The 20,684-nt window shown below is 42.1% G+C and overlaps 1 pseudogene; it reads right to left on the bottom strand.

Moving 5' to 3' along the window:
- Positions 1-2,760: 2,760 nt before the first annotated feature.
- On the bottom strand, positions 2,761-3,457 carry LOC144495082 (large ribosomal subunit protein uL10 pseudogene; annotated as a pseudogene).
- Between the last annotated feature and the right edge of the window lie 17,227 nt (positions 3,458-20,684).

Genomic DNA, 20,684 nt, shown 5'->3' with positions numbered 1-20,684 from the left:
ATTAACTCTGTTTCTCTCTCCACAGATGCTGCCAGACCTGCTGTGTTTTTCCAGCATTTTCTGTTTTTATTATGTCTAAGTATTTCTTTGCCTAGTTATCATAGAGAGCAAACATATTGGATGAGATTCTCCAGCCTCCCAGCCACGTGTTTCCCGCTAACGGAAGGTGGCACATTGTTTGCTAGTGGCGCAAATTCTCTGGTCCCACTGCTGTCAATGGGAATTCCCATTGACATCACCTCATGCCAGCGGGAAACCCATGGGCAGGAGTGTGCTGCCAGCGGGACTGGAGAATCCCACTAGCGTGAATGGCCGGAGAATTTTGTGGATTAGAAGTTATCAGGCTAAAAAATAAAACAGGAAGTAAGCCATTGGGAGCTGACAATAGCTTTGAACTGGTTCCTGGAGAATGAAGTGTCTACTTAAAGGACAAAGTAAAGTATAATTGTGGAGGGGATTTTCAGTCATTTTAAAAGTTAAATGAGAAAACTTTACTGCAATTTAGACTATAAGTTGCCTACCAAAACAGAGCTCTGACAAAGGGTCATCTAGACTCGAAACGTTGGCTCTATTCTCTCTCCACAGATGCTGTCAGACCTGCTGAGATTTTCCAGAATTTTCTGTTTTTGGTTCAGATTCCAGCATCTGTAGTATTTTGCTTTTATCAGAGGGGTCAGTCAATGGTGCCTTTCGTTTGTTTGTTACAGTAAAAGTCTTCAAACATGAAAGCTTGTCATGTTATCCTTTCAGTCAGTTAATGCAAGTTCAATTTCTTTTATTAGTCCCTGTGGGTTCATAACACTGGTGCTACATCCATAGACTTGACATTGTTATATGCCACTGTCTGACCCAAAGGCTGCTACTGAAACGTTCAATGCCACGTAACTCTTTGGTTTATTAATACTGTAACCAACAGCTGTAAGTACCACATCTATCTTTGTGGCAAAACCAGCCGAGCACATCAATCAATGGAACACATCACATCAATCTGCTCATTAAGGCCTATTGCAGAAGACATCTCACATGGCATCTCAGGAAGCCACTGAACGGATTTGAATTCCATCGTAAATATTTTACCACTTCCAAAGTAGCAGTGGCACTGAAATAAAAATAGAAAATGATGGAAATTGTCAGCAGGTCAGGCAGCATCTGTGGAGAGAGAAACAATTCGCATTTCATGTCAGTAGGCAGAAGGTCCTCAACCTAAAATGTGGGGGTGAAATTTTCTTTAAAAAATGGCGGTGTCAGGTTCTGATTGAAAACCAGTGTGTTTCTCCCCAGAGAAACAGACAGGTTTTCCCCTAGATCTTCTGACACTTTATAAAAGAAAACAGCAGGGGGCATGTTTTGCTCTGTCACTCCTGAGAGATGGGGTCTAAAGATGTCGCCATGCCCAGCTCCACAGAGATCAGGTCACCATTTATAAAGGGTGCCCCAATCTCAAATTGAAGTTAAAGGGCCCCCTCCCCATCATCACTAGCATCAGGGCATCAGAGCCCCTTACCCCGTCTCTCTGCAGTGCAGGCATCCCCTCACCTCCCCCTGCAATGCAAACTTCATGAAGCCCAATGTTTTGGCCTTGGCGTACAGGACTGCTGACTTTCCTCCCAAGAGCAACTCGCTATTTTACGTTGACAAGCCACGCCTTGCTTGTTATTCCAAGCACAGAGAGGTCACGACTTCCCCAGTACTGGCTTGTTACTTACAGCTAACCAGGTAACACCATCCGACACACATGAATAAAAGAAACAAAATGATTTAATCAAACACTATCATAAACTATCTTAGAAACGTTGATCACTCGTGTCAACCGGGTGAGACCATGCCTTCATTTTCATGCATTCATGATCATCATGACATGATGTGACCCCTCCATCTGCAGCTAAGGTGGAGAAGTGTAATGTATCGTATCATCTGCCATAACCTTGGTGATCAACCTCTGACTGCTGGAGGCCACGACATGCTGAGGGGCTCCTGCACAGGTGCAGGTGTTTCCTCTGTGGTGTGGCTACTAGGATCAGTAAGAAGTTTAACAACACCAGGTTAAAGTCCAACAGGTTTATTTGGTAGCAAAAGGTGTGGCTTTTGCTACCAAATAAACCTGTTGGACTTTAACCTGGTGTTGTTAAACTTCTTACTGTGTTTACCCCAGTCCAACGCCGGCATCTCCACATCATGGCTACTAGGATCACCAGCAGAGTGGCTGAATAAAGGAAGTCTGGTGCTCCTCCTTCCTCTCTGTGCATGATACTACCTCCCTGACTACCGGAAAATGGGCATTTGGAGAAATGTCCAGGCACCACCTTTCCCCCTCACTACTGGTGCATAGGGTTGATGGCCAGAGCGATGGTATGCATGTCTAAGCACATATCAAATCTCACTTGCCATGACGGTTGCCCACCTCTTCAAGGAGGAAGTCATGTGATTGCACACTTGAGAACTGGCATAACACATGGCCTGGATGGACATATCCATTGTCTGTATATCCCTCTTTTACAACATTAGCTGCAGTGTGGTAAGGTCAACAATTCTGAATATTATGAAGTGGATGAGTGAATGAGTAGGTGGGTAAGTGGATAGGTAAATGGGTGGGTAGAGTGCTAGGAGTAGTTGGTGGGGTAGGTGGATAAGTAGGTAGGTGGCTGGGTTGAGTTGATGAATAAGTGGGTAGGTGGATAAATAGGTAGGCTGGCTCTTCATTTATTCACAACTAGCTGGGCTTTGATCAAACCAACCAAAGCCCATGTCATCATCCATCTCCTTCACTTCGTCCTTGGCAGCAGCTGGAGCAGCCTCGACAACAGGGCCACAAAAGCTGATGGATCAGCCGGGTAAACCTTCACCTTTTCAGCTAATGGGAAGAAATAGTCTGTCTCCACGAAATAGGCAGCACCCTCTTATAACCATTGATGGAGTGTGGCATAGAGGCAATGGTTGGATAACCAATCTGCAGGCACACACTGTCCACATTGTGAACTCCTTCCAGGAAACACTGTTGCAGGGTTTCTTCATTGATATCCAGGACCTCAGGCTTGTACGCACTGCCATTGTCATGAACTTGCTTGATCACCAAGCCACAGGAGAAGGGAGAGATGTTCAACATGTTCAGTAGAGTGACTTCGGGGCCTCCCAATTTGTCATCGATCTTGATGAGTTACACATCACTCAAAATTTCAGTAGCACATCTGGAGATCTTAGTGGTGATGCCCAAAGCCTGGAAGAAGGGGATCTTCTCAAGACCCAAACCTGTGTTCTGACTTGGCACAGTAACCTCACAAGGGGCAATTGAACCAGTAGGGCAGCAGCTGGAACCTTGTTGGGCATCAGCAGGTCACAAATCCTCCTTGGTGAATACTAAGGCAACATTGTCACGGATATGAGGCAGAAGCTTTTCTAGAGCAGGATTATTCTCCAGGTGACCTCGGATGGCTTTGCGCATCATGGTATTTTTTCCCATAGCATGAAGTGGGTGAGGTGGGGAGGTGGGTTATGGGGGGGGGGGGGGGGGGGGGCGTGCGGTGAGTGAATAGCTGGGTGAATGTGATTGGTAAATGAGTTTTGTGGGTAGGTAGAAGCAGCAAAATTCTTGCATCCTGGAAAGTAGGTTACTCTGTCGGTGATCTGGAGATCAGATTTTGAGAGAAGGAGGCAGGCTGCGAGCCTAGAGACCAGATTTCTTGTTAGAGGTTAAATCACAACTGAAGCTAAAACCCAAAAGCTGTGTAATTAAAGTAATTCAAACAGCTCACTTCTTGGTCATATGGCAGGGTATTTTTGGATCAAGCTAATGAGCTAACGACGCTCTCTTTTAAAACCCATTGTGTTTTGAGCGGGTAACTGTAGAACCATTAGCACAAACATTGGAGATGAGGAGTGAAAAATAGCTCTGCCCTTGTCCATAACTGGCTGGTACAGATGTCTTGCCAACTTTTATTTGTGTTGGCTAGGCTGGAATGTTTATACAATACAAGGAGTGTTACATTCCAAGGGTGTTAGCCTTTGTTCATTTTTAAACTGCTCAGAAACCTCCAGGGTTACCATCATATGGTCAGTGGTAACCATTTTATCAGTCCAGCCATTTGTCTATTTTTAAAAGTAATAATAATTTTATCAAGTAGTTAGGGTGACTTAGATTTTTTTTCATGTCTTCTAATCACTGAAAGTACTTTTTTTCCACTTCATGTAAGGATCCTACATAAAATCAGTTTGACATTTCTCAACCCAGTTCCTTGTAGACACAAATGGATATGATCAACAGTTTATTTATTATTAGTGTCACAAATAGGCTTACATTAACACTGCAATGAAGTTACTGTGAAAATCCCCTAATCGCCACACTCCGGTGCCTGTTCGGGTACACTGAGGAAGAATTTAGCATGGTCAATGCACTTAAACCAACACGTCTTTCGGACTGTGGGAGGAAACCAGAAAACCCAGAGGAAACCCACACAGACACAGGGAGATGGTACAGACTTTGCACAGACAGTGACCCTAGCTGGGAATGGAACCTGAATTCCTGGCACTGTGAGGCAGCAGTGATATCATTATGAACATAGAACATCGAACATAGAACAGTACAGGCCCTTCGGCCCACGATGTTGTGCCGAGCTTTATCTGAAACCAAGATCAAGCTATCCCACTCCCTATCATCCTGGTGTGCTCCATGTGCCTATCCAATAACCGCTTAAATGTTCCTAAAGTGTCTGACTCCACTATCACTGCAGGCAGTCCATTCCACACCCCAACCACTCTCTGCGTAAAGAACCTACCTCTGATATCCTTCCTATATCTCCCACCATGAACCCTATAGTTATGCCCCCTTGTAATAGCTCCATCCACCCGAGGAAATAGTCTTTGAACGTTCACTCTATCTATCCCCTTCATTATGGCAAATGACATGTCAAACTGATGCAGTGAGAAATGTCCTTTGAATTTTGGATGGATTATGATACATACAGACAGTTTTACTTTATGTCCGATCTGCGCCAAACCTAAAGTAAGAGCCATTCCTGACTACTTCATCTCAGAAACATATGCTAAAACTAGAAGGAAAATTCCAATTCACTTGAATTGACATCTCTTAGCATACTGAGCACAGACCTGAGCAAAAAGTGAAAACATGAAAATAAAACTAAAAACATTTCAATCATTTAATAATGTAGTCCCTGAATTTGAGGTTTGATGAGAGCCATATCTGTATGAAATGGGACACGACTGAACAGACCCAGTGACTAGGGGAGTCATTTTGAACATAACAAGATTGTTGCATTATTTACAAGGTTAAATTGAGTTTCCAAAAGAATTTCTCAAATTTACAAAAGATATTCAGATATCCTGCTCAAACAGCTAACAGTAAGTAATCTAGACTGTATAAGGGATCGTTTACTGACTTTGCACCTCTGGCAACAAGCCTTGTTCTTGAGGAGCACACATCAGAAATTCAGTCACACATTTCACCTGATTTATCAGCCATTTAAACTCAAGATTGGAAAACTGTGCACAATGCACACCCAACTTTCCAATATTCCAGCTCAAGTCTCTCACTATGAACTGGAAAATTGCCCATTCGAGTTCTTCCCCTTAGCAATCAGCATGCCATTGTGTGCTCTGCTTTTATCCATTGTTAACAGTAATCTTATTCACCATTTTCCAATTATTAAAGCAAAACAAAATCACTGTGACATTGTTACTGGAGCCACCCAGCAATTGATAAGCTTTTAATGTTACCAGAACAGCTGTAGAAAACCCATTTAAAAGAGTTGCCATTTTCAAAGCTTGATGTGGTTAACCAGAAGAATTTTATATTTTATTTTCTTATTCAATCATTCATAAATGGACAGGACACAGTTCAGTCATTTTGCCAATATGCTCCTTAAAATGGATGATGAAAGTTAATTTAGGGGTTATTGTGGTGAAAGGGGGAGGACAGGTGCTAAATGGGTGCTGTGTTAATAAGATAAGCCTGTTTGCAAGTCTGGATTTAGCACACAATTTTGGTCCTAATTGCTGATTACCATAATTAGAACTTGCCTGAAGGTGCTAAAGGAGACATCTGTAGGTTTAGCACTCAAGTGCTGATTAGACACAAATTCCATAGAGCATTGTGTGTGGGTTCCAGGCATCCAATTCCACTGAAGGTGTGGGGTTTGCTGGCTAACACACAACTGCATGTTTCAGGATGATTCAGGGACCAAGTGAGAAGATGCACTGGAAATCAAAATTGATGAGTTCCAGAAGAGGAAGAATGTCCTGCATCCACAGTGAAGATGGAATCCACCCAGACCTTCTGCCTCCCTCTCCTGTGGCAGCTAATGTTGCTTGTGCTAGTGTCCTCCTCCCATTTCTACTACAAACCAAGGAGACAGGTATTTCTTTCCATAAGGAGACCTTCCAAAAAGATGATACTGAGCCAGTATTCCCTTTCCTCTGCTGATAAGGTCAAGAAACACAGCACGTTTTTAAACAATGTCCTCAGAGATACTCTAGAATGTGTTGATGTCTTAACATAATGTTCCAAGATGTCTCCGAATGTGTCTCAAAAACCCTGTTCAAGCCTCCAGCAATGCAGTAAAAGGCAATATACCTTCAAATAAAGCTCAATCCTCTGCAATAATTTGTTTATTCCCAATCAGCTGGTCACTGTCAAGTTCTCGTCACCAAAATGCCTTACAGCCTAATGAGCACTAGCAGGCAAGGTCATCAGGTCCTTAATGATTTTCCATGCAGGAGTTCCATGCTCCAATTCCTTGATCAAGATGATGCCTTGGCATAGGGTGACCTCGCATCTCAATTGACCCCACCTTGCCCTACATTGGAGCACATTAGCAACTAAAATATCTGGGGAAAATGGTCCTCTGTGTATTTTTAATGTGCTAACAGACATGAGATCAAATAAGGTTTAAGAATTTGAAATGTGGGCAGAAGAAAGATACTTGCAGAACAATTCTTAAAGTTCCCTTCAGTGTGTTTTCTGTTCATATTTTTTGATAACAGTAAAGAGACCTCACTTGATTTTTGTTATGTCCACAGAAATTCAAGGTTTTTATAAGATGCCAATTTATCTTACTGTTTAAAGTAAATACTTTATAAAATGATGAAGGGGATAGATAGAGTGAACGTTCAAAGACTATTTCCTCGGGTGGATGGAGCTATTACAAGGGGGCATAACTATAGGGTTCGTGGTGGGAGATACAGGACGGATATCAGAGATAGGTTCTTTACGCAGAGAGTGGTTGGGGTGTGGAATGGACTGCCTGCAGTGATAGTGGAGTCAGACACTTTAGAAACATTTAAGCGGTTATTGGATAGGCACATGGAGCACACCAGGATGATAGGGAGTGGGATAGCTTGATCTTGGTTTCAGATAAAGCTCGGCACAACATCGTGGGCCGAAGGGCCTGTTCTGTGCTGTACTGTTCTATGTTCTATGTTCTTATTGTGTGGATTGTTTCCAGCCACTTTGCAAAAGCTTTGAACAAAAAATTACTCCTGTAATTGAGGTTAAAACACACACATATATATTAGACATTGAAGTATGGTGAAAACTCAGCTTTTAAATGGTTAACAGCTGCTCGAGTTTATCAAACTTTCTGCCTAATCCTATAATCGTCTATTCAAATCAAATCTTTATTGAGTATAAGCTCCTCTGAATAAGCACCAAGTCAACTCCTAAGACACCTGTTTATTGAGATTTCAAAGCTCCTGCAACCTGTTCCCCTTTGAAAGTCCCAAATTAATTGTTTTCCCACATGCACAGCCATTAATGCAGAGTATTTGTATATGTCCAGAAATGTTTTTCACCTGTTCATTTACTATATGTCCCACTCATGCTGAATGCTTTGTGCTAATGTAACACAATTATTGATGCAAAAAAATTGGAATGTATTTAGGGAGAGAAGCTGCTAAACTACCAATGCAAAATATCACAATGTAACATTGTGGGGAAATAGTTTCATACTATCTGAATTCTGCACCGGCTGAAGTGCTTCTTCCTCCCATTCTATACACGAATGGATCTAAGTCATTCATCGGTCTACGCTTCAACCTTCTGAGAAGAAAACAAAATTGTAAACAAAAAGTTCCAAAATAAATGGCCTTCAGGCAATAGAATTCTTGGCTATTTCCTTTGCTGCTTATGAATAAATTGCAAACCAAACCAGTTGGCCAATTTATTTCACAGAGAATCTAGGTTATTTTATTCAATATCTTTAAAGGTGTTAACTTTATGTTACAAAATAGTTCATTTTTTAAATAAAGTTTATTTTAATTGAAACACAGTTTACAGATAATGAGTGGTTTCAGTCTCCAGATATTAATAGTTGAAAGGGCTTTCAGAATCACAAGATTGCACTTTTAAAAAAAATGAATGTCCTTTGTGTCCCTCACAGGTATTAGCTCTTTTCAGAAACAAGATCTATCAGCTTGGCAGCTTCAGGGAACGTATTCCCGGAAACTCCTATATCTGACTCTCCAAATCCATCATGGCCCCTTACTTATTCAAGCACCAACCCAGACACAAAGTGAAGATGAAAATAATCAGGCAAAGAGAGTGAAGCGCAAAGCACCAATAAGCAGGAGAAGCTGGAAGGGAATCATAGCATGATACATCACAGTAGGATACCATTCATCTCATCATGCCTCTGCCAGCTCCTTGAAGGAACTTCGCAATTAGTTTTATTCCCTTGTCCTTTTCCCAAAGCCACGCAACTTCTTCCTCTTCAAGTACTCATGCGGTTCTCCTTTGATAGTTATCATTGACTCTGCTTCCGGCATCCTTTTGGGAAATGACCTAACAAGTTGGTGCATAAAAATATTTATCCTCAGTTCATATGTGGTTCTTTTGCCAATTGCTTTAAATCTTTGCCGATTAGTTGCCAACTCTTCTGCCACATGATACTGTCTCTCCATACTATATCAAAACCCTTTAAAATTTTGAATAGCTCTGTTAAATTTCCCTTTCACCATTTTTGCTCACAGAAGAACAACCCATTTTCCATAAGTTACAGAAGTTCTCCATCCTGAGTTTAATTCTCCTTTGACCTTTCTGGCACTTTCACATCCTTCTCAAACTGTGGTGTTCAGAATTGGTTACAATTCAGCGGGGACCTAAACAATGCTTATAAAGAGGCCATAACTTTCTTGTTTTTGTACTCAAGTTTCTATTTGTAAAGCCAGTGATCTGTATACCTTTTCAGCAGCCTTCTCAACACCTGTAATCTTCAAATATTTGTATACGTATGTTCCCGGATCTCTCTGTTCCTACACTCCATTTAAAATTGTACCCTTTAATTCATATTGCTTCTCCTCATTCTTCCTACCAAAATGCAACATTTTATACTTCCCTGCATTCAATTGTATATTCCATGTGTCTGCCTGTTTCACCAGTCGATCTATGTTCTTCTGAAGTCTGTCACTATCTTCCTCACTGATTACTACATTTCCAAGTTTAGTGTGATGTGCAAACATTGCAATTAGCTACACGTCATTAATAAATATATTTTTAAAAGCAGTACTCCTAACACCAACTACTGGGGGATTACCAAGCCAAACTTTCCCTCCATGTAAAAAGCAGCAGCCTGCAAATCCCAGCCATTCCCATCAGTGTGATTTTCCAGTCCAGCTGACGGCGCACACCCAGCCATGGGTTTTCCAGCCACAATGGGTGCATTCTGCAGGAAACCCCATTGACGACGACAGGACCAAAAGATCCTGTTGCCGGCCAATGGCGTACCACCTCTGCTTCCGCAAAATACCCGGTGGATTGCACAGAAAATCCCACCCAGCTATTCACATTACTCTCTGCTTTCTGTTGCTTTGTCAATTTTGTATCCATGCTACTGTTGCCCTTTTAAACTCATGGGCTTCCATGTTGCTAACTTTATCAAACATTTTTTGATTTATTATATGCATCATCAATCGCCCCATCTTCATCAACCCTTTCCATTACTTCATAAAAGAACACAAAATGAGTCAAGTATGACTTTCCTTTAACATACCCATAGTGGCTGTGATTTATTAATCCATATGTTTACAAGTGACAATTCATTTTGCCTCAAATTATCATCTCTAACAGGTCCCCCCCGCCACTCTCCACAATTAGACTGATTGGCCTGTAGTTGCTGGAATTAATACTCTCCCCTTTTTTAAACATGGGTGTAGAATTTACAATCCTCCAGTATTCAGATACTCGTATCTAAGGAAGATTGAAGGTTTGTAGCCAACCCCACTGAAATTTCCACCCTAACATCCTTCACTAATCTCAGATACACCGCGTCCAAATTGGATGACTTTTTCACTTTGCGAACTGCCAACCTTTTAAATGCCTCTATTTATTTTTAGTCTATTTAATTTCTCTACCTCTTCCTTTAATGTGACATTAGCAGGATGCTCTTCTGTAGTGAATACAGATGCAAACGATCAATTTTGTGTATTAACTTTCTACAAGATGATCTCCTTTCCTAATCCTAGCCAGCCCTACACTTTATCAGGCTACCCTGTTACAATTCACGGCCAGGTTTTATGGCAAAATTGACATTGTTCATTGTTATTGCTCCTCTAAAACCGTCAGCAACATTTGGAGTCAGCACAGGCACAATTTAAAGAAGGAAATCTAGAAGATTTTTAAAATGTACTGGTTGTGACGGGATGTGGCGTCACTGTCTAGGACCAGAATTTATTGCCCATTCCTAATTGTCCTTGTGAAGATGATGGTGACCTGCCTTCTTGATATGCTGCAGCCCATGTGATGGAGGTGCACCCACAGTAGTGTTAGGTTCGGGAGATTGAAGATTTTGATCCAGGAACAGTGAAGGATGTTGTGAGTGATTCTAGGTATCTACATATGGTGTGCCGCTGAAGATCCCTCTAGTGTGCAATCAATTAGAAATTATTGAACTGAGAAGGACTTGCCCTTCGATGCAATTGGTCTTCTGTAAAAACCTTTGAAACACTACGCCCTGTAAAATGAGATGCAACTGGGTTTTTAAACAGCTGACTAAATTCATAATTATTGTTGTGCAGTCTCTATTTCCCTAAAAAAACTAATTTGATATTTGCGAAATATCGAATGTATATTATGATATTAAAAAAGCACATTTTTAAGGTAATTCTTTTAAAATAAACTTGGTTTATGATAATTCAGTTTATGCCTTAGTCTCACATGCATGTCCCAGACATTTATTTTGCTCTTCGTAAAATAATACTAAAATTTGTTTCATCGGTTATTTATTTCTCGATAAAGGCAAATTACTGTGGATGCTGGAATCTGAAACAAAAACAGAAAATGCTGGAAAATCTCAGCAGGTCTGACAGCATCTATGGAGCGAGAATAGAGCCAACATTTTGATGACCCGACATCAGAACCCAAGTGTTAATGTTAATATAATGTCCTGAACAGAAGGACATAAATTTCCATCAAGGACATCCGGACACAAACCTCATTGACTACAAAGTTCCTGCCAGCAACAACACAGGCTGAATGAAATCCAACAAACAGGAGAATAATGTAAAGATGGATGAATTGAATTTGTTCCAAACAATCCTATATTGAAACAATACTTCAAGCAACGCAAATATCTAATTAACAAGAGGTTGGTCTCACAAAGTGATCCTTCAGAAAATGGGGTGGCATGATGGCAAAGTGGTTAGCGCTGCTGCCTCATAGGGGACACGGTTCAATTCCATCCTTGGGTGACTGCGTGGGTTTCATCCGGGCGCTCCAGTTTCCTCCCATACTCCAAAGATATGCAGGTTAGGTTGATTGGCCATGATAATTGCCCCTTAGTGTCAGGGCGATTAGCAGGGTAAATACATGGGGTTACGGGGATAGGGCCTGGATGGGATTGTTGTTGATGCAGGCTCGTTGGGGCAAATGGCCTCCTTCTGCACTGTAGGGATTCTATGAAAATACCTGAGGATTTCTGAGAATTACAAAATGTAGTGCTTGAATGAAAAATTCAGTCTGGTGGCCAAGAATCTCAAATTCACAAGAGAAAGTGATTTCAAGCTGCATGAGGCGATGGCCTAGTGGTATTCTCACTACCATTAATCCGGAAACTCAGCCAATGTTCTGGGGAGCCGGGTTCGAATCCCACCATGGCAGATGGTGGGATTTGAATTCAATAAAAAGAAATCTGGAATTAAAAATCTGCTGATTACCATGAAACCATTGTCAATCATCGGAAAAAGCCATCTCTAATGTCCTTTAGGGAAGGAAATCTGCCGTCATTGCCCCGTCTGGCCGACATGTGATTCTAGAACCACAGCAATGTGGTTGACTCTCAACTGCCCTCCAAGGGCAATTAGGGAGGTGCAATAAATGCTGACCAGCCAGCGACACCCATGTCCCAGGAGTGAATTTTAAAAAAAAAACCTGTGCAGTCCATCACCAAGAGAAGAAAGAACCACTGATGGTATCCTCATTCCCATGGGGGTTGGTCTAGAAATGGACCTTTGCAAGCGCAAGGGGAAGATATAGCTAATAGTTGCTGACTATTTCTCTAGATGGTTAGAGGTTAAATGTCGTCATGGTACAACCTCAGAAGTTGTCATCAATTCATTAAAGGAAATGTTTGCCAAGCATAGCATTCCAGTTCTTATTGTTTCAAACAATGGTCCACAATTTGCAAATGAATTGTTCAAGAAATTTACAAAAGACTATGAATTTGTCTAAGTCAGCCAGATACCACAAGCAAATGAAGAGACCAAAAGAGGCATAAGAATTGTTAAAGCTTTGTTGAAATAGAATAAGGATATCAAGTGAGTGCTATTGAGCAACCATTCCAAACCACTTCAGATTGGGTTGCCTCTGTCAGAACATCTGATGGAAAGAAGGTCCTGCCTCCTGTTCTTCCATGTGCGCTTATACTATGTCTGAAGCTAACTGATGTGAAGTGCTGCCACAACTCTGATCCACTTTAAAGCCACCTATAGTGAGATTCCTGTGTTTTCTTTAGGCTCACTAGAATTACCTACCTTTCGATACAGACTATACCTCTGGAATATTGAGTCTGTGAATGCTTCAAACAGAACCCCTGTTCGACAGCCTCAGAAAGGTAACTCCAAAGCGAGTGAGTAAAACCTCCAAAGAATATCAAGAGAAACTTCACTGTTTGCTTACGCTTTGTACACCTGCCATCCAATCCACAGTTGGCATTTCCCTGGTTCTGGAATCAAATGTTTGATGCAGTGATCATCTTTGCCTATTGTTATCCCCAATATCTTCAATCCCATACTTACATTTCCTTTTTGGAGGTTAAGTGATAAAATATTATCTTGTTTTTACTCAAAGCATGTTCGACAAAATTGTGACTATGGGATTTATTTTCTATCACTAGTGTCATTATTGTGTCCTCTGGCTCTGTGTCTGCAGAACTGGAAGTCAAGTTAAATGGCCTGCTTACCTCTGTGATTATATATGCTTTTCAGCAGTGCTGCGTAGAAAAGTCAGTGGCATTTCTTGTGCTCTAATAATAATCACGTGGAATACCTCTTTGGTAATGGCATTAGCACCATGATACATGGGATTGTTACTATGTAATAGCGCACAATTTTAATGATTTACTTTATATGATGCTGAGGGAGTGACAAACAACTTAACAGTAATGAAATGTGACAAATAACATCAATAGTTTATTTTTATATTATTCTGAAGTGTTCCATCTTCAATTCAGCAACACTAACAATACCATCTGAAAGTGATGTTATATTTGGAATTGGGACAACATTGTAAAAATATACGTTTGCATAAATTGGGCATCGATCCCAAATAACATCCATGCCATTTGTCCAGTTTTGATCATTTTCACTTAACGATGCTTGCTGCCGGAGGAAGTGTTTTACGTATTGGCAGAATGTCCTTCATTCCTTCCAGTCTCTCCAGCATAATAACAGCAGTGGCAGTGCCAATGACTGACAGAAATATATTGAAATATTCATCTTATGCCACATAATTTTGGAACACTCTGTCAAATAAAATAACTTTTTAGTGCCGTGGTGCTGCAAATCTTTATCACCACTGCCATTAGCTGCAAGGCACATAGTGAAAATAAAACGACGTCCTGATATGGACTGAAATAAAAGCGTTAGGAAGAAATATCATTTAAACTGCTCTCATTATTTGTAGCAGAGCTAATTTCATTCACCCAGTGTAACACTGGCAGAGATTAGTCAAGCATACATGCTCATCACGATGAGCACAAAGTACTTTAAGTGCAACATGCTTTGGTGAAATAAATGGTGTCATCGTAAAACACTTCGATCACAATTCCATAGCCAGAACTGACTCATGGAGGCGAAGTGATTAAATCTTTTGTCGTATAAAGGATGGGTTATAATTAACAAAAACATTTTTCTTGCTTTTTGATGGAAATAAACAATCTATTCTCAAGTTATCATACATTGATTCCCTTGCCTTATAAATATGTCCGTTATTTGTGACAATTTCTCCATGAGTGACTCCTGTTTGTTGTTCTAATTTCACAGATTTTCAATCCCGCTCTCCACTCCCACCTAACCTCATTGGTAGTCAAGAGCAGATATAACATTCCCAGTGCCAGATTTAGGCATAAGCTAAACAAGCTACAGCTTAGGGCCTCACAATCCGCAGGGGCCTCACAAAATTTCAGAATTTTATTTGAGGTGTTTTAAAATTACACGTGGCTTTTTATGTGTTCTGTAGCTATACTATATTATAATCTATGAGAGAGACCAAGCCAGCCAAATGATAAATATGCAATCAGTAAATGCATTCATTTGAAAATAATTTGTATTTTTCACTTTAAATACCTTGCTATTAAATAATTAAAAGGCATAATTATGTTTTCAATTTTTTTGTGGCGACCCAAGGTCCTGTTTTGGTACGCACCTTTGTAAGACCTTTTGGTGTAACTTTTTAACAAGGGGCCTCCAAGCTTTATATAGCTTAGGGCCTCACCAAGTCTAAATCCAGCACTGAACATTCCCCATGGACATACCTGCCTATACTTCCTTCAGATACCACAGGTATCTACTGGAGACAGTTGGCTCTTGTACAGAAGGGGCATGGGACCATGCTGGCCATTGTTCCACGGCAACTGGCTCCTGGCGTGAAGCCACTACTGCCTACATCTCTAAAGTGACCCTGCGCAGCCTGCAGTCTTGCTTCCCATGTTCCATGCTATGGAGCTCTGAGAGGAAGGCTGGAAGCCTGGCATGTTCTACATTTCTGAGCAATGACAGTATCTAGCAGTTGCAGCCTCTAGGTGGCTTAGTTCCCATCATGCTCCTCACCATTGCCTTTCTCCTTCTGTGCCACCTGTGCTGTCATGGGCATCAAAGAAGGGAGGGAAGATATGAATTTGTGAGCAAAACCCCTCCAGGGATTAAGGGGTCAGAGATGCAGCTGGCCGGTTGTGGCTGCGTGGTGCTTCATGAGATGTCAATGATAATGAAGTTATTCAGTCAGTAAGCTGGTGCTGGCAAGGTGCTGCTGTCCTCAATGAAAAATTGAACTTTTCTCCAAGAGTGTCCTGGCCTTCAGCTTGAATAGAGTAAGTGGTTTAAAAGCAAGAAAGCCTCCTATGGTGGTTTGCTTTTGTTGGGTATTTTGCACTAAATTGACTTGCAAAGAGACAAGTAAATAACATTGGCTCACAGTGAACAAATGTGTGGCAAGTGACAGAGAAGAAGAGACGTAATTGATGCGAGATTAATGTGGGTATTAAAGTGGAGGAACTTTGGGCTTGTGCAAGACAATCATTGTAATGAAGATATTGATAAGTTATGTGCTGAAGTATTTTGAGAGAAATAAGAGCCAAGGGGTTCCTGCCTCACATTCTTAATTCTCAGCGTTCTACTGAGTATCCACAGGATACAGAGTTAGAGGTATCCTTAATCAGAAGACTTAGAAATGTGGCTTTTTTCAACTTTTTTACATGATCAGCAAATGATTCTGGTCAATCCGTTTATTCGTAGAATTTTCCCACTGCAGAACTTTTCTGAACTTCTCTAAAGTTAGTTGCCAGCTGGTGCCCGGGGAGGATAAGGAAGAGGTATGCTGTGTGCCTCCATCCCTGATTTGCTGAGGTCAAAACCCCTTCGGGCATTGGTCTGCAAACCTGACAATGAGGGAATTCCTGCCAGTATCAATGCCACTTCCCTTCAGGTGACAGGGGAGATACTTCTGGGCGAATCTTGTAGCGCCAGGAGACAGTTCATCCTGTCTTCAATGTCCTCCCTCATTATCCTCCCAACCCACCACCACCGCTAACCTCCCTGCCCAAGAAGGCTCAGAGGCCTGAAGTAATGGAATTGTTCATCTCTTCTAGCTGAGTGCCATGTCTTGTTGCCCTCTGGGCACAGATGGCACATAAATATTCATAATTTATCCAAGAGTAATAAAAAGTATTGACAAATTATGCAGTGAAGTATTTTAAGGGAGATCGAAGAATCTGCCTTGCATTCTTAGTCCTCAGAGTTCTGCTGAGTTGCACATGGTGAACAATGCATTTAAAAGACTGCGCAGAAGTTTCCCATTGTTTACACAAGTTATATTGGCTTTACACCGATGCTTGCATCAATGGAATAAAAATATACATAAAGGGTGCAGATTTAAAATAATTGGCAGAAGAAGCAAAAGCGACATGTGGAAAACCTTTTTCACGCAGCGTGGTTAAGGTCTGCAATGCGTTACCCGAGTGTGATGGATGTTCAATCCAAACCATTCAAAACTAAACCTTCCTCCAGTCTGAAAAATAGCCATTCACCACGACTCAGTTTCCTGTCATTCAGCCAACTTTGCATCCATGTTGCTATTTTTCATTTTATTCCATGGGCTCAATTTTGCTGGGAAGGCGCTTTATCATATGCCTTTTTGACAATCAATATACACTACATCAAACACGTTACCCTCATCAACCATCTCTGGTTTCTCACCAGGTCAATCAAATTAGTAAAACATGTTTTTCTATGAACAAATCCATGCAGGCTTTCATTCATTAACCTGCAGCTGTCCTCGTGATGGCTAGTTTTATTCTGGATTATTATGTCTAAAAGTTTTCATACCACCAATGTTCAATTGTTTGGCTAGCAAATGCTGGGTTTATGCTTACACCTGCATCTAGGAGGGATGGATGATTCACCCAGAATTATCTTTCATGTCACCTGAAAGAAAGCGGCATTGGTACTGGCAGGAATTCCCTCATTGTCAGCTTTGCAGACCAATGCTTGAAGGGGTTTCGACCTCAGCAGGACAGGGATGGAAGCACACAGCACACCTCTTCCTTGTCCTCACTGGGCACCAGCTGGAAACCAACTTAAGAGTACCTCCACAATTTCTCGCCTTGTTTTCCTCAGATGCATTCCATCCAGTCCTGTTGACTTTTCAACTTTATGTATAACCAGCTTTTCTATGACTTCCCATTGATCACGTTTTAGCCATCCAATGTCTCAACCACCTCCTCTCTCACTTGTCTTTCGTAGCATCTTCTTTCTTTGTAAGAGAGATGCAAAATACTCATTTAGTATCTCAGTCATGCTCTCTGCCTCCATGTGTGGATCCCCCTTTTGGTCCCTAATTGGCCCCACAGCTCCTTTTTCTACCTTTTATTTATAGTCTTTTAAAACATTTTTGAATTACTTTTATGTTAGGTGTCAGTCTCTTCTCATACTCTTTCTTTATCTCTCATTTGCTTTTTCACTTCTCTGTATTTTCTAAAATCAGTCTGGCTCTCGCTCATTTTATCAACCTGACATCTATCATTCATACTCTTTTCTGCTTCATCTTACTCTCCATCTCTTTCTTCATCCACAGAGCCAGCTCATTTTAGTTGTCCTATCTTTCCCCCTTGTGGGAATGTGCCTTGTCTGTCCCTAAACAATCTCCACTTTAAAGGCAGCCCATTCTTCCATTACAGTTTTTCCTTATTTACCTGGATTAGGTTCGTTCACAACTCACCAAGACCTTTTTGAATTAAGTATTTTTACTCTAGGTCCCTACTTGTCCTTTTACATAGTTACTTTAAACTTTATATTATGATCACTGTTCCCTAAATGTTCTCCTACTAAGAATTAATTCAGCTTATTCCCCGGAATCAAATCCTTTTTCATTAGGCTGGAAATGGACAAATCAAGAATATTCTCCTGAACATACTTTAAAAACTCCCTTCCACCACTGCCCTTTACATTATTACTCTCTCGGTCTTTATTAGGATAATTGAAATGCCCATTATCTTTACTCTAAAGTTCTCCCATGAATTTGCTCCTTCATATCTTCTCCACTAGTTGGTGACCCACACAATATGGAGGAGGTTGTGTACTGTAAGTTTTAGGGCAAATCCTCCATGATTAAAGAACCCAGGGATAAGGAGAATGGACAATTTGTTAAAATGGCCTGCTGGCTGTCAAAACTCCCAAGCGCAAACCTGTCGGTGGACCTTTTCAGCCACATGAATATGCAAGAGGCTGGGAATAACAAGAAGGTCGAGACAGGGATGATCTAATCAACAGGAAACAAAGGAGAAACCATGGCCAGCAGACGAGGAGTAAATAGCCCAGCAGCGAGACAATGAAAACGGAGATCAGCCCATCCTCGGAAAACATTAAGACCCATCTCGCTGATGGGATACCAATCAGGCCGATTCAGAAAACATTTAAAAAGACATTAAAATATCGATTAAGGGCGGCCCTGACAGTTCCAGCCCTTTGTTCCAGTCGATCAAAACTACCAGTGATCAAAAATTGCTTTATGCGAGAGAATCACCAGGGAGGTTTAAAAAGGACAAGCGAGCAACAGCTCGCGCACTCTCTCTCTCTCTCGCTCTCGATGTGTGCCTGCTCTCTCTCTCTCAGCTTTTTGCCTCTTCCTCCTGGCACTTGGCTCTTCAGCTCTCGCACCACGTGTCCCCGCTCCTGCCCGCCAGCCGGACCCGCATCAAGACAAGTAAAGCCGCTCTCAAAGTTGTAAGTACCTCTGCCAGCTGAAGTTCCCGATATAAGGTAGAGGACGAGGGTTGAAAGGGGGTGGTGTTTAGTGAAGTTAAGTGTGATAAGACTGTGTAAAAGTAAGAATTTACGTTGTGCTGATAGTGTTTCCTCCCATAGAAAATAGTTTAAAGTATAAGCTTTATTATTGTATGGTGTGGTGTTGGGAAGGTTGATTTGCTGTTTGAATAAATTATTGTAACTTTGAAACCCGTTTGGAGCTCGTCTTGCTTTTCTGTTCTCTCATCCGTGTACTCTGGCGGGGTCACAATTTCAAGAGCTCTCACCGTAAATCCGGAGTCCAGAACCAAGGGTGTTCTGAGCGCCTCGAAAACGCTCACTCGGGGGAAACGACTGGTCAGGGATAAACAGTGCAGTTTCCCTCTTTCTCTCTCTCGTGGAAACTACCTGAGTGAGGTGGTTACAGGGTGGCCGTTTGCTCCACCAACGAGAGAGAGAATCACCCAGGCGTTGGTGGTGGTCAGGATACCTGGTGTGGAATAAGGTCCAGGTCACTGGTTCGGTATAAACAGTGGGCCTGGCCCAGCGCTCTTTCCGGCGGAAACTGCCCCAGTGCGGCGTTCCTCGGCTTTGAAGTTTCAGAGCCTGCTGGAAAGAGACCCCACAGGTACTGCTGTACACCGATACCAGCCTGTGCGTGGAGTAAAGGAAACAGACCCGCTACAGTACACAGAGGGCAATAAATGCTGGGCACAGTCAGGGATGCCCACATCCCATAAAAGGAACAGAAACATAGCATGTAGCGATAAAGACCTGTAGAGTTAACTCTAACACTACTTTAACGATAGCTACTGGGAGCACAAGGAGTTTTGTAATAATAGTACATAGAGCAGATTATCTGAGAGATGACCTGTGCTTTTGCCTTGTTGCTTTGTAATCCAGTACATAGTCGAGAATGTAAATGAAGGTTACTTTCAAGAAGGATTTTTACCTTCAGTAGGATCTCTTGTTAAGAGTAAGATACCCAACATCTCCCAAAGTGACCCCATGACAACAGACAATACATCCAGTAGTGCAACACTACTATTTTTTCTTAGTTTCTCTGAACAAGATTTCGTCCACCCTCTGCCAAATTAGAGAGTGAGTGTGTAGGCCCCCTTTAGTTCTGCAGTTGCTGTCTGCTGCCTGTGTGTGCAATTTTCTCCTGAAAGAAAGAAGGAATTTTGTTAATGACTATTGCACAAGTTGCTTTGAGAATGTGCCTTAGGGCTTGATTTTACAAAACTTCGTGCCGGTTTTCAGGCGCGAAATCACGGTAAAGTTGGGCGTCATGCCTATACCGCGATCTGTACCCGATTCCGAGCAGATCGCGGCTTTACCTACATCCGATTCGGGCGCGGGTCCGGCCCATGCCCGAATCGGGCGGTCCGACGATTTAAATGCATTTAAATTGACTTAATGAACCGCACGCCCAACTCTACCATCAAATCCCACTTTACCGTCTTCTGGCCCGATCCGCGTCCGCGCTGTTACCGACCTGCAAAATAAAAGTCTGAAGTCGCCGCTGCAGCCTCCGAAGAGCGGGTTCAGAGACTGCAACGGCTCTCTGACCCAGGTCATCCTCTGGTCGGGGCGGGACGGGGGTGGGAGGAGGAGGGGAGATGTGATGTCTCATCCCCGGAGCGGGGGGGGGGGGGGGGGGTGACCGATCATCCCCCTGGGGGGTGTGAGGAGGGGGAGGGGGTATGACCGAGCATCCCCTGGGC

The sequence above is a fragment of the Mustelus asterias genome, chromosome 1 (assembly GCF_964213995.1).
Source record: "Mustelus asterias chromosome 1, sMusAst1.hap1.1, whole genome shotgun sequence".
NCBI lineage: Eukaryota > Metazoa > Chordata > Chondrichthyes > Carcharhiniformes > Triakidae > Mustelus > Mustelus asterias.
Note: the sequence above shows the minus strand (reverse complement) of the source record. Positions and strands in the feature narration are given on the sequence as shown.